We start from the raw sequence: 13566 nt of genomic DNA, 5'->3' as shown, positions 1-13566 counted from the left end.
TGTTGCTACTTGATGATAGTGACGTAAATTTCTGTAAAGTACTGGTTGGTTTGTAGTTTATTGGGAAATGACATTAAAGTCGTTCACTTCATGCTTGTTATGTAATATATTAGGCAGTGTAACCAGTGTTGGTAGTTGGTATTCCCTATTTGTAAAATCAGTCTGGACTACCCCGAAAAGAGAAGGCGAGTTTGAATTATTTAACCCAAATGAGGTTCTCCCAAAACTAATTATCGGTCTGATCAGTATTACACTTCTTAGCGTGGGACAACTTACATATGCGATGTGCACACATATTATTCTTACTCAGTGTAGGACAATTTACATTATGGAGTCTTAGTACTTTAGCTTACCTTTTAGCTTCATTTAGTGGGTACATTAATACTGTGATAAACAATGTGCAAGGCCAAAGGTCATGCAGGTAATGACAATAAAGTATTTTATGATGAGACCATCAAGTTGATAATTGTTTATTGTGTGGTGGTGAAAGTGATTGCATCAAAAAAAGAAAGTGATTGTGATTTTTTATTTTTTATTTTGGCTGATTACATTGAGCAGTTGGGTTTGAATGCTTATTTCACAGTATCGTTTTTTGAGCAGCTATCAAAGGAGTCTTTTCGTGCTCTGTAGTACCGGGTATTGAGCTCTAGTAATCTTGATATTGTTTTAATCTTGTCCCAGATATGGATACTTCTGCTGGTCAAGGACTCTACCCGCTGCACCACTGCAAAACTCTTCATTTGGTGTGTTAAACTTGTATTTCTTCCTTTTTATTTTCTTGTATTTCTTTCCTTAGGTCTGAGAAGATTTGTATGAGGAGATTTAAATGGGCTGATTCTTGTATTTGATGAATGGATGTATGATTTTTACAGGTAAGGCATGCACAAGGTTATCATAATGTTGCAGGAGAGAAAGATGTTAAGGCATACTTATCCTATGACTATCTTGATGCTAGCCTAACTTCTCGTGGATGGGAGCAGGTTGCATATCGAACTTATTAATGTTCTTCTTTCACCTCTTATCTACGCTGTTAAATACAGAGTAAAATTTAATCATCATGGTATGAAATTGTTTTGTTATTTTATTAATCTTTTTCCCCTTTGGCGTAACAGGTGGATAATTTGCGGAAACATGTCCAAGGAAGTGGACTATCCAAGAAAATTGATTTAGTAATCACATCTCCTTTGACAAGATATGCATCTACTGAAGTTTTGAAGTTAATTATGTTCAATTCCGTGTACTTTTTTCATGTAAGTTTTGAGAATTTGCTTTTAACATTACTGTAATACTGTGCTAAATATCTCTGTTAATGAGCCAATCAGCCAATTTTGATGAGGGCGTGAGCATCTTTGCAAAATTGTCTTTAGCTTCATACATTAGTTAATGAGAACAGGAAAAATCCATACCCTATGTGATAAGCTGGTTTTTATCTGATGGAATCCCAAAGGGACTTGCCTTCATCCTTTCCTGAGGTGCAGTACTACTACAAAGGGTAAGAGAAAATAGATGAGTGTAAGAAAAGGAGGGACAGAGTTACGGACTGCTTTCTCTCAAGATTTCATGAAATCATGAATACATAAATTACAAAAGTGAAGTGTCCAATGAGTTAGAATTTTTATTAATCATTCACGGTTACCAGTTCAATAATCATACTCCAAATTTATCTTGAGTCCTGTCTAACGGGCTCTTGCGATTCTTTGTAGGACCATACAAACTGCAGTAGGAGTTTTTGGAGGTGGTAGCTATAATGATGGTGTAGATGTTGCACCCCTGATGGTGGCAGACACAGGGGACAGTGGCCGACCTGCAATTTCAAGCTTTGGCTGCCCTCCTTTTTCTAGCAGTTGAATCTTGTCGAGAACACTTGGTATGTCATCTAATCCTTAGCTGGAAGATTGTTGCTGAATTAAATAAGTTTTGTGCATAAAATTTTATATATCTCTTTATTATTTATATTTGACGGATGTTCGCATTTAAATTGAGATGACACCAGGGCTTATAGGACATTAAATATCATCCTTTGCTCCCCTTTGGATATATGATTCCAGATTGTTAATTGCGGTTAGCTAAACTTTTATACTAATCATGTCATCAAATAAGTTTTAGTATCTCACTATCCTACCCTTAAATGGGTGGTGAAGTTTAAAAAGGTTAAAGTTTTGCAGCTTCAAAGTATCTTTTTTAGAAGCATTGAGAATGAATTGATTTGCGGAACTGATATAAGATTATCTAACTTCCTAGGAATTCTACCTATTTGTTTAATAAACTAATAAAGTAAATAGTATATCAATTCTGTATGTATCAGAATAACTAAACCTATACACATTATTTTAAATATGTACTAAAAATTGGTGGGTTGTTGAAAGTTACATGAAGAGTTTTTATATAAAAGTTAACAGAGTAAACTAAATTATTTACAATTGATAGATAAGCAAGCCAATATAGTTTCTGATTCAATCACAAAAGACTTAGATAAATCAAAGCTTCTTAGATTTAAATCGTGTTGATACTACAATTCAGTAGTTGAATTGGTAAATTATCACTGCTGTCAGTTGGCTATGTAGTTTCTAGATCACTAGAAACTTATAATCTTGCTAAGATAAATCAACCCTAAGTCCCTAATAAACTTGTATCATTAGATCAATTTGTACACTTGAGACTGCTAAGATGAGCTACACAATCCTAGTAATCTCAAGTCATTTGCTCCAAACAACAACTACCATTGTCTATCATAATTCAATCAACCTAAACCTATAACTGTGATCACAATCAGAAGTAGTTAAATTGTATGAACAAACAAAAATATTGCAAATAACTTGGAGGTCTGTTTGAGAACTAGATTTTCATTTAAACTTCTAGATATGACCCAATTAACTTGTTTGGAAGTACCTAGAATTTAGAATGGATTTGGCCTAAATCCAACACTCTAAACAAATATGTCCATATTAATGAATTTGAAATCCAACAAAATTCATTTCAAATTCTTGAAAAAGTTCCTATTTTTGTTGCTACTCTTTTACTCTCCTCTTCTCTCTCTTAGTCTCTCTCTTATCCACCATCATTAATGGAAGCTCAAATTCTTTGAAAAATTTATTATTATGTGTGATTGTCATGTAATTTTCATGATTTTGCTCGATTGTTGTTGTTGTTGTTTTTTTTTTTTTTATATTTATTTTTATTTTTTGCTTTCATGTACCTCTCATTCCTTTGTCATACTTTTCCCTCTTGAATGATAATAAGTTTCCTTTATCCTCCATTGAATCTTGAAGCTAATTGTTCAAACTCAGTCAAGTTTAAATAATAGCACATCTTTGATTACCTTGAAGCAAAATTGAGATTATTTATATCGGCCTTGACAAAGACAATAAAGATGACGAGAAGTGAAGCAATTGAGGAGAGAGAGAAATAAAATTGGGGTTAAAAAAATCAAAATTCAAACTTGGTGTTGAACAACACCTATTAAACATTTTAATTAATATGGGTGAAGAAGTAACTTTGATTTCATACTCAGCTTACATAGTATGAAAAAAAATTGAATGTTTTTAACTCTAGAATTTAAATTGCAGATTTCTCCCAAACATTTTAGTGGAATTGAAAATTCTTGAATCTAGATTCTACCATTTCTAAAACATTGATATATGGAATTGAATTCCTAGAACCTAATACTAGAATTGAATTCTTTCGTTTCAAATGAATTTAAGGTTTCCACACCTTACCTAAAGTTCATTCACGTGAATTAAAATGGTTGAATAAAGAAACCTTAGATAATACTTCTTCCATTCCAAATTACTTGCAATGTTTTGACTTTTTGAACTATTCACACATCTCACTATGACTATATTTTTTTTTTCATACATATAAAATGATATTTAGAATATAAAATCATTTATTTGTGTATTATGGGCTTGTTTCTCGAGGAAAATGGGGCATTCTACTATTGAAATACCCAAAAAAAAACATGACCAGAGATAATATCTCTACTAATTTCTTCATCCTATTCGAATTAATCATGGATCTTTTGCTTTTAGGAATCATCTTCTATTTGGAGTTAAGTGAGGATGTAGTAACTTGGATGGTAGTGCTCTAGAGTGTAGGTTATTAAGTGTTATAGGTTGATCCTACTTAGAATGGATGTATTGACCAAAATGTGACTTATATTAGGGGTTATTTGCGTGAATTAATATACCTTTATGGTTAAAGGACAAATTCTATTGGGTAACTGTTCGGCTTATTTTCTTAAAACTATTAGGATGGATCTTATTATTGGGAAAGTAGGTAAGTGACATATGTTAGAGATGATATTTGGGAACATCTTATAGAATAAAACTACCTTTTTTTTTTTTCTGTCTCTTAATTATGTGTCTGTATTTCTATTAGGGGGCCCAAAATGTTTTGTTTTTTTAGAATATTTTGATTTAAAGGTTTTACTTTTTGATAGTATTACCCTCATGATACTTATTTAATTCCTACCATCTCCTTCTTCTTTGCTGAGTTGACGTCCTTTTTCATTCTTTTTTTGTACTATTAATGTCTTTTGACATTAATTCCCCATCACACTTATTTTCTCTCCCTCTCTCTTCATTAATTCCCAACCACTTTTTTTTTTTTTTCTCTCTTTATTTCTTCTTTCAACCCTACATGCACAATTGTATTTACAATTATGAGATTTAAAAAATCTCCAATTTCCTTAAGTTTTGTGAAAAAACTCAAAAAGGCACGTAATTAAGAGATGAAAGGAGTATAAATTAAGATGTTTGAAGGAAATTCGATGTGGCAGACATTATAAATAAATGAGATTTGATTACATTGATTTGAGCATGTAAGGCGTGGACTAGAAGAGGCATTGGTGATAAAAGTAGAGAGTTAGGAGCACGAGTTTTCGAGGAAGCTGATGGAGACCAAAGATGACTCGAGTGGAGGGAGTTAGAAATGATATTTTTGGCTTATAAGAACATAGCTATGATATTAAGGCATTAATGGAGGGGATCTTTGTTGATGAGCACATGGGATGATTTCTTGGTTCATGTTTTGACTCAATCTTGGGATCAAGACTCTGATATTGTTGTATTTTGCTATTACAGTTCCTTGTTCATTGGTGAGGATATGAAGGAATAATGAAAAGGATGTTCAATTCCTTATTGAGTTGCTCTCGCTAATATCTTCTTATCTTTTCATTATCTAGCCTCACTTGTTGGACTTAGATAAAAATGGGGTGTGAACTCCTTTATTTGACATTTATCCTTCTTTCTGGAGATGGGCCAAGAATCAGTTGGCTTGTGCTTATTCACATATGATGCTTGCAAAAGACTTTTAGTTGGGATGCTACATTGTATGTTATTTTCTGTTTTAAACAGCTTCGACATAAAAATAGTAAATTATTAAAACTAGTAAAACTAACACAAAATATTCTGCAAATAAAGAGACATAACTTAATAATATACGGCAAAATCCCAGAATAATAAGTATATTATCTCTGCAAGACTAAACTTGGGGATTAAATTTATAGTAATCCTTCTTATTTAATGACCATCTGCTATGAGCTTTGTAATTATGAGAGGATAGACAACTTGTGGTTTAAACATGCTTCTTAATGCCTAAGAATCTGAGATTGATATGATAGCTTTGTTAGAGCAATTTACATTTGTTTTGAGGATTACTAGGGGTTTGTGGGACTCACAATGTTTACTAGTTTCTCTTGTTTACATGGTTGAACTGTAAATCATATAAAAGTTAATGTATGTTGTAGGCTCTCTTATAGGAGTTAATCTCAGAATTAGCCATTTGAAAGCAGAATGCCACTATAAAACTTTAGTTCCTCATTCTTTGCTTATTACTAATGTGATTGTGCTTCTCTGTGCAATCTATGATGACATGTGCTCCCTATTTTTGTTTGCAGGGAGTCCATCCATGCGACAAGAGGAGGACTAAGAGACAATACGAAACTCTCTTTCCTGCAATTGATTTCTCATTGGTAAGTTCAAAAGTTACTTCTTTTCCTACCGAGGTTTTGGTTATGATTATATGAAAATCAACTAGTTTGTATTCTCTTATATGATCTAGCTACAGCTCCCGACTTTTGTGCGTGTTATTTTTGTTTAATGTGAAATATCTGAACTTTAGATTGAAGATGAGGACATATTGTGGAAGGAGGATGTAAGGGAAACAGATGAAGAACTTGCAGAAAGAGGAATGAAGTTCTTGAAATGGTATTGTTTGCTCATGATTTTATAAAACTAGTGACTCTGCTTTACTTATCATATTAATTACTATTTCATCTATGATTAAGGCTATGGACCCGGAGTGAGAAGGAGATTGCTATTGTCAGTCATAGTGGCTTTCTGTTTCACACACTCCGTGCTTTTGGAAATGATTGTCATCAAGTGGTGAAAGATGAAATTTGTACACAGTAAGTATTGTACTGCCTTTTCAAACTGTTTGATGATGTACTTTTAATTGATGATATAGCTTAGAGAATTTTTGTTATCGTTGACTTTCTAGCTTAGAACTAAACAATTTTGAAACTAGATAAAGTACTTGTAGTTCATACTCCGTTTGTCCCTGAATAATTAACACAGTCAAACTTGGCATACATGCTAATGTATTGACCTTAAATGTATATAAATATATGTTAGTGAAAAGTATAACAAAAAACTTGATATAATGAAACTTTATATGAATACCTATTCAACAACATTTTTCATGATAAATTAGTTTTTACTCAATCAATCAATCAATCAATCAAAGCCTTAATCCCAAAAGTGGGGTCGGCTAACATGAACCAAATTTGATTATTCCGTGTAGTCATCAACATAAATCTTTCTCCTCCATCCCTTACGATCCAAAACTTCATCCTCACGTAAATCCATGCACTTCATATCCTTCCTCACTCCTTCCAACCAAGTCATCTTTGGTCTCCCTCTTCCTCGTTTAATCCCTCCATGGTCCCACTCTTCCACTCTTCGCACCGGTGCACCCTCGGGTCTCCGTCTTACATGTCCAAACCAACGCAGACGATTTTCCCTTAATTTATCTACAATGCCCGCCACACCTACTTTCTTGCGAATAACCTCATTTCTGATTCTATCTCTTAAAGTGTTTCCACACATCCACCTTAACATGCGCATTTCCGTAACCTCCATCTTTTTAATATGCTCTTTCTTAGAAGCCCAACATTCTGTACCATAGAGCAACACTGGTCTTATGGCAGTCCTGTAGAATTTTCCCTTCAACTTTAAGGGAATGCTGCGGTCGCATAGCACTCCCGTGGCCGCTCTCCATTTAAGCCACCCTGACTTAATCCTGTGGGTCACGTCTTGATCAATGTCACCATTCTTCTGGATGATCGACCCTAGGTACTTAAAACATTCACTCATGGTCAAATCCTTTCCATCCAAACTCACCACTTCATTGCTTGTCCCCCTCTGAGTGCCAAAACGACATACCAAATATTCAGTCTTACTCCGACTTAGCTTAAACCCTCTAGATTCCAACCTTTGCCTCCATTGCTCCAACTTGACATTAACCCCATCCTTAGTCTCATCCACCAAAACGATATCATCTGCGAACAGCATACACCATGGAACCTCATCTTGAATTGGTCTAGTTAATTCGTCTAGAACCGTTGCAAAAAGAAAAGGGCTTAATGCAGACCCTTGATGCAATCCGATTGTAATAGGGAAATCTTTTGTCAACCCTCCGCATGTCCTCACATTTGTTGACACATCCCGATACATATCCTTAACTAGGTCTACATACCTTCGTGGGATACCTTTCGATTGTAATAAATTAGTTTTTACTATGTTACAAAAAGTCATTCTAGGACACAGGGAGTAATTTGTTATTTTAATTTACTGTGGATTGATTTCTTTTTATAAAGATCATGATATACCTTATACTTGCCATGCAAATTATGAAGTCTTATGTAAAAAAACTGAATAGGCTAGTGGCATTACTTTTATAAAATTGATACAAGTCCTGATTTTTCTTGTAAACCTGTGGGCATATTGCTGATCCCTACATTGTAACTGCATTTCCATCTAATAATCAGGCTTCTATATTCTTCTTATTTTAGATTTTAGCTTATTATGGTCAACAGCTGAGTTTTCTTCCTGGCATTTGCAGCTTTGCTAACTGTGAACTGCGCTCAATGGTTTTCGTGGACAAAAGGTGGGTCTATATTAACATTTGTTTGAGCATTGTTCGACAACAACCCTTCAACTCATTGTGTTTATGGTTACGTTATATCTTTTGCAGTATGGCGAGTTCTGATTCATCGGAGACAAACTTCCCTGGTAAAATTCCAAATGGACCAGATCTTCCTAGTGATGCTGCAGATGAGAAGCTCACATAAAAGTAAATCCAAAGTCGATACAACACTATATATGATTTGTTGACAGGAAGAGCTGTCTAGTTTGCTTGATTGATTGAATATTGATCGCCAACACTTTAATCTTCCCTTCATTTTTAGATTTGAAACTGTGGCAAGTAGCCAAGTAATGCTCAGTATTCTGGAACTTTTTCAGCTGGAGTACTGGAGGTCTGAAGCATATAGTCACCGAAATTCAGTTATAATGAATAATTACAGAATTGTAATCAACCCAGCAAACTGGGTATAAAAACAGGTTATATTCTTTGTCATGATCTGACATCGTGACATATTTGGAACATTTTTTTTTAATGTGTAATTTGCCTTAATAATTACTAGAACTTGATTTTTCATCTTCTCTTACAATTTTGAAAGTGAGTGTACGCTTTTACCACTGCCGATGAAGGGCCATGTTTTCTTATCAAATAAGCTAATAATCGCTAAGCTAATAGTGAGTTAATATAACCCCAATAACACCGCGATAGTGATTTTATTAATGAAACCTCAACTGATGCACATTAGACCTTTTAATATTATGAAGTACTATCATTGGCGCCATTATAGTGAGAAAATGAGAATCAATAATCATTCAAGTAAGCACGATTTTGTATAATTGGTTAAAGTGTACTAAAATAATTGGAAATTGGAATAGCATCTACGTAGTAGTACGGAGTAACATGGTAATAGAAGGTAGTGCGGCGCCGTGCCTAAGCAAGACATCAGACATGCTTGAAACCATCCACTTTTAGTTTTTTAACTAGTTTAAGTCCCGTGCAATGCACGGTTATTATTAAATTTTATAAAGAGTTATTGTATTGAATTTTATAAAAAAAATTAAACTCATAATACTAATTCAAAAATAAATATAACTTTAATTTTATATGTAACTCTATCAATGTCAAGATTAGTGACACTTAGACTTGATTTTAAAAAAAAAGGTTTTTGAAGTTTTTATTTTTTGTAAAAAAATTCGATAGTACCCGCACATGCTGCATTAGTATTGATACGACTTTTAATAGTGTAAAATAAAGTGTAAATATATATATATATATATATATATATATATATATATATATATATATATATATATATATATATATATAGGAAGGCTCATATAAGAACCCTCCTTTAAAAAAAAAAAAAAAAATAAAATAAAAAAAAATTCAATCTTATATAAGAACCAATCTCAGCCCTTTATTAGTTTTGATCTAACCATCTAAATTGATTCTTTAGTAATGACATTTCTGTAATTTTGAGAAGTTCGTATGTAGAACATAGAAAAAAAAATTTAGAACATAGAAAAAGTTTTAGAACATAGGTAAAATTTTAGAACATAAGTTAAAAAAATTTAGAACATAAGCAGAAAATTTTAGAACATAAGAAAAATAATTTAGAAGATAACAAAAATTTAGAACATAAGAAAAATAATTTAGAACATAAGTTGAAAAAAATAATTTATAACATAGGTAAAAATTAATAACATAAGCTGAAAAAATAATTTAGAACCTAGGAAAAAATTTAGAACATATGCTGAAAAATAATTTAGAACATGGGAAAAAATTTAGAACATAAGCTGAAAAAATAATTTAGAACATAGGAACAAATTTAGAACATAAGCTAAAAAAAGAATTTAGAACATTGGAAATAATTTGAAACATAAGTAGAAAAAATTTAGAATATAGGAAAAAACTTTAGAACATAAGCAGATAAAATTTAGAACATAGGAAAAAGTTTAAAAAATAAGGTGTTCTTACATAAGAAAGGATTCTTTATAAGAAGAGGTTCTGCCTATGTTCTAAATTATTTCCTATATTCTAAATATTTTTTTTACTATGTTCTAAATTTTTCTCCTTATGTTGAAACAAAATATTTTTTACTATGTTCTAAATTCTCCTTATGTTATAACAAAATTTTCCTATGTTCTAAATTATTTTTCTATGTTCTAAATATTTTTTCCTATGTTCTAAATTTTTTTCATATGTTCTAAATTTTTCTACCTACGTTTTAATTTTTCCTATGTTCTAAAATTTATCCTACATTCTAAACTTTTTTGGTTATGTTCTAATTTTTTTACCCTATGTTCCAAATGTTTTCTACTTATGTTCTAAGTTTTTTTTTTTCTATATTATAAATAAATGTTCTAAATTTTTTTCCTATCTTCTACATTTTCTTTCCAATGTTCTAAAGACATGATCTAATTTTTTTTTTTTAGGTTCACAAATAATATACAGAACCACATAATCAATGGGAAAAGATTCCCATTCAACAAAATTGAAACAAACATTAATGTAAGCGACACAACTAGCTATACTATTAAGTCACACAACTAGCTAAACCCAATATAAAAATTCTAGAACATCAACCAAAATAAGCATCTAATATGATTCTCCATCTCCAAATGACTAGTTTTAACCAAACAACTATCAACTTTTTGTTATTAGAGGTACACATAATCAACCTGTTCTCAACATCAAAGAATCAATTAGCGAGACTATCAGCAAGCACCTACTCCTAACAAAATGAAAAGCAGCAAGCTCTGGCGCAACAAAAGCAATAGTTTGAAACTACTGAAATAGAATGATGAAATATAAAATTTGGGCAACAAAATAGATGACAACAATGAATTTGAACATATAGTGAACCTAAGCAATTAAATTTCACGAATTCGAAAAAAAAAATCCAGGCCTGAATTTAAAAATTTGCGAATTAAGGTTTTTTTTCGCCAAAATTAGTACTAAAATTGAACTAGTATTACGAAAATTGTTGAAAATCCTTGAATTTATGTAAATAAAACCTTGAACAATCTTCGAATTGCAGCTACAATGGCAGTTTTTGGGAGTTTGAGGAAAGAGAAATTGAATGGCGATTTTTAAGAGAAAGGGATGATGTTTTGAGTTAGGAGAGAGAAAGTTAAAAGTTTCTCTTACTCTTTAATCTTAACCGTCTACTCCAAACTAATCCAACGGATTAGAATAGTTCTTATATAAGTAGGAATTCTTATTTAAGAAGGGGTTCTTACCGGATCCCTCCCCTATATATATATATATATATATATATATATATATATATATATATATATATATATATATATATTAACAAAATGATTTTATTTTTAATTGAATTAAACATTATTGCAAAAGTAACAAAATTGGAAGAAAAAAAAAGTTAATAGTATTATCGAAGACTAAAATAATATATAGCAGTATTGTTTAATAATATTTACTTCATTTTTTTTACGAAAATAATACCAAATAAAAGACTACTTATATGTAAAAATATATTAGTTGGGTTTATATGGAAAATTATTATTGTTAAGAATTTTAATTGGAAGAAAGATATTTTAAATTATTATAAAATGATTTCCTTAAAGAATCTGCGTAAAGACGGAAAGTAAAATGGGCGGGAAAATTGTTAATGAGATTGTGACAAGTGTCATTTTAGGTTCGCTTTTAGTAAAGGTTAATTGATATTTGAGCACTTGCATACTTTTGTCATTGATTTCGGACTAGTTTAGACAGCATCAAGACAACAATTTATAATGAGTTATTGAGAGTGAAGGATAGCTCAAGTGATTAGAACTTTCTCTCGATTTTAGAATATCCTAGGATCGTTTCTCACCCCGCCTTTGTGGCTCTTTAAACAACAACAAAAAATAAAAAATAAAGAAATCTTAGATGTTAGAGTACATATTTTGCTATATACGGACACCCTCCATATTTTTTACGTGAGCTAATTATTTAAAGAGGTCATTTTGCATATCTAAAGTAGACTAGTAGACTTACTGTGATAGTAGGAAATTTCATGTGTTTGATTTCACTTTTAAAATTTTAAACAATTGTGTGAATTTTACTCAAAATTAAGTTGTCTTTATTAATGGATTGGTGAGGGACGAATCCACTATGAAACAGATGAATTCAATTCAACGAATTTGTCTTCATGGATTGTTAGGGACAAATCCACCCTTTAACAGGTGAGTTGGGGTGACAATTTGGGTACTTGGGTCAGGTTCGTTGAGAACGGGTTAGGTCTATTTTAAAATTGAATCATGCTAAACTATTATGTTCATATGAGTCAAAATCGAAATCGGATTTTTTCAGGGTTAAATCGGATATGATTAGTCAGATCAGTTTTTAACACCTTTACAGGTGGTATAATTGAAACTTTTTTCGTGATTATAACTTAGTTCAATATTTCAAAACAGGGAACATGGCTTTATTCTTATGATCTTGAGTCATCATCTCTAGATTCTTAAGTTCTAAATTCATGCTTCAATACTTCAAAAGTGAGGAACATGACTTTATTCTTATGATCTTGAGTCGTCTTCTTTGGATTCCTAAGTTCAAACTCTACCGTCGTGGATATGAATATAACCAACCTTCGCTCTCAAATAGTTACAACGTTTTAACTTTCACGCTTGTTAATGTATAGTTTTAATCACTTTTACCTCTAATTATAGATAAACAAAGAAAATAAAATTAATAATGTGAATATATTAATCGAAACAAATCTAGCTAGATTTCACAAAACTAAATTTTGCCTAATATATAAATCAACAAAGGTGGTCCATATGGGAGAAAGTAAATAGTGCAAATTTTGTGTTAGAAATTTGATGTGTTTGATTTCACTTTATGTTAGAATTTTAAACAATGCAATTATGTGAATGATATCCAAATTTAAGTTGTCTTTATTAATGGATTGGTAGGGACAAATCCACTATCAAAACGGATGAGTTCAATTCAATGAATTTGTCAATATGGATTGTTAGGGACAAATGCACTCTTTAACAGGTGAATAAAGGCGTCAATTCGAGTATTCAGGTCGGGTTTGATGAGATCAGGTTGGATATATTTTAAAGTTGAATTATGTTAAATTATTGTGTTCATACAAGTCAAAATTGAAATCAGAAGGGTCAGATCGGATTTGGTCAATCAAGTCAGTTTTTAACAACTCTACAAGTGAGTTTAATTGAAACATTTCTCATGATTACTCTTACTGTGTTTAAATAAATGAAACGTTTTCCATGTGTATGTATGCCAATGCAAAACTTTCACTGAAAATATCTTTAACTATCAATAATTTAAAAATTATAACATTAGTCAAATTGAATTAGATGAATAGTGCAAAAAGTCAAAACATTTCATTTTAAACACATAGAGAGTATAATTTATACTTTAATAATTTTAAAACGAGGAACATGACTT

At 31.5% G+C, this 13566-nt stretch overlaps 1 pseudogene across 1 annotated transcript; it reads left to right on the top strand.

The window, feature by feature from the left end:
- The first annotated feature begins 333 nt into the window (after window positions 1–333).
- Window positions 334–8666, top strand: LOC145592417 (phosphoglycerate mutase-like protein 1; annotated as a pseudogene). Its single transcript, XR_014102413.1, has 11 exons — window positions 334–421; window positions 682–743; window positions 873–980; window positions 1113–1192; window positions 1704–1867; window positions 5897–5971; window positions 6121–6206; window positions 6287–6406; window positions 8122–8166; window positions 8254–8352; window positions 8468–8666. The product of XR_014102413.1 is annotated as a phosphoglycerate mutase-like protein 1 (transcript).
- The last annotated feature ends 4900 nt before the right edge of the window (window positions 8667–13566 follow it).

This window comes from Chenopodium album, chromosome 18 (genome assembly GCF_948465745.1).
Source record: "Chenopodium album chromosome 18, dcCheAlbu1.1, whole genome shotgun sequence".
Taxonomy (NCBI): domain Eukaryota; kingdom Viridiplantae; phylum Streptophyta; class Magnoliopsida; order Caryophyllales; family Amaranthaceae; genus Chenopodium; species Chenopodium album.
The sequence above is the reverse complement of the archived record's forward strand: the minus strand, read 5'-3'. Positions and strand labels throughout refer to the sequence as shown.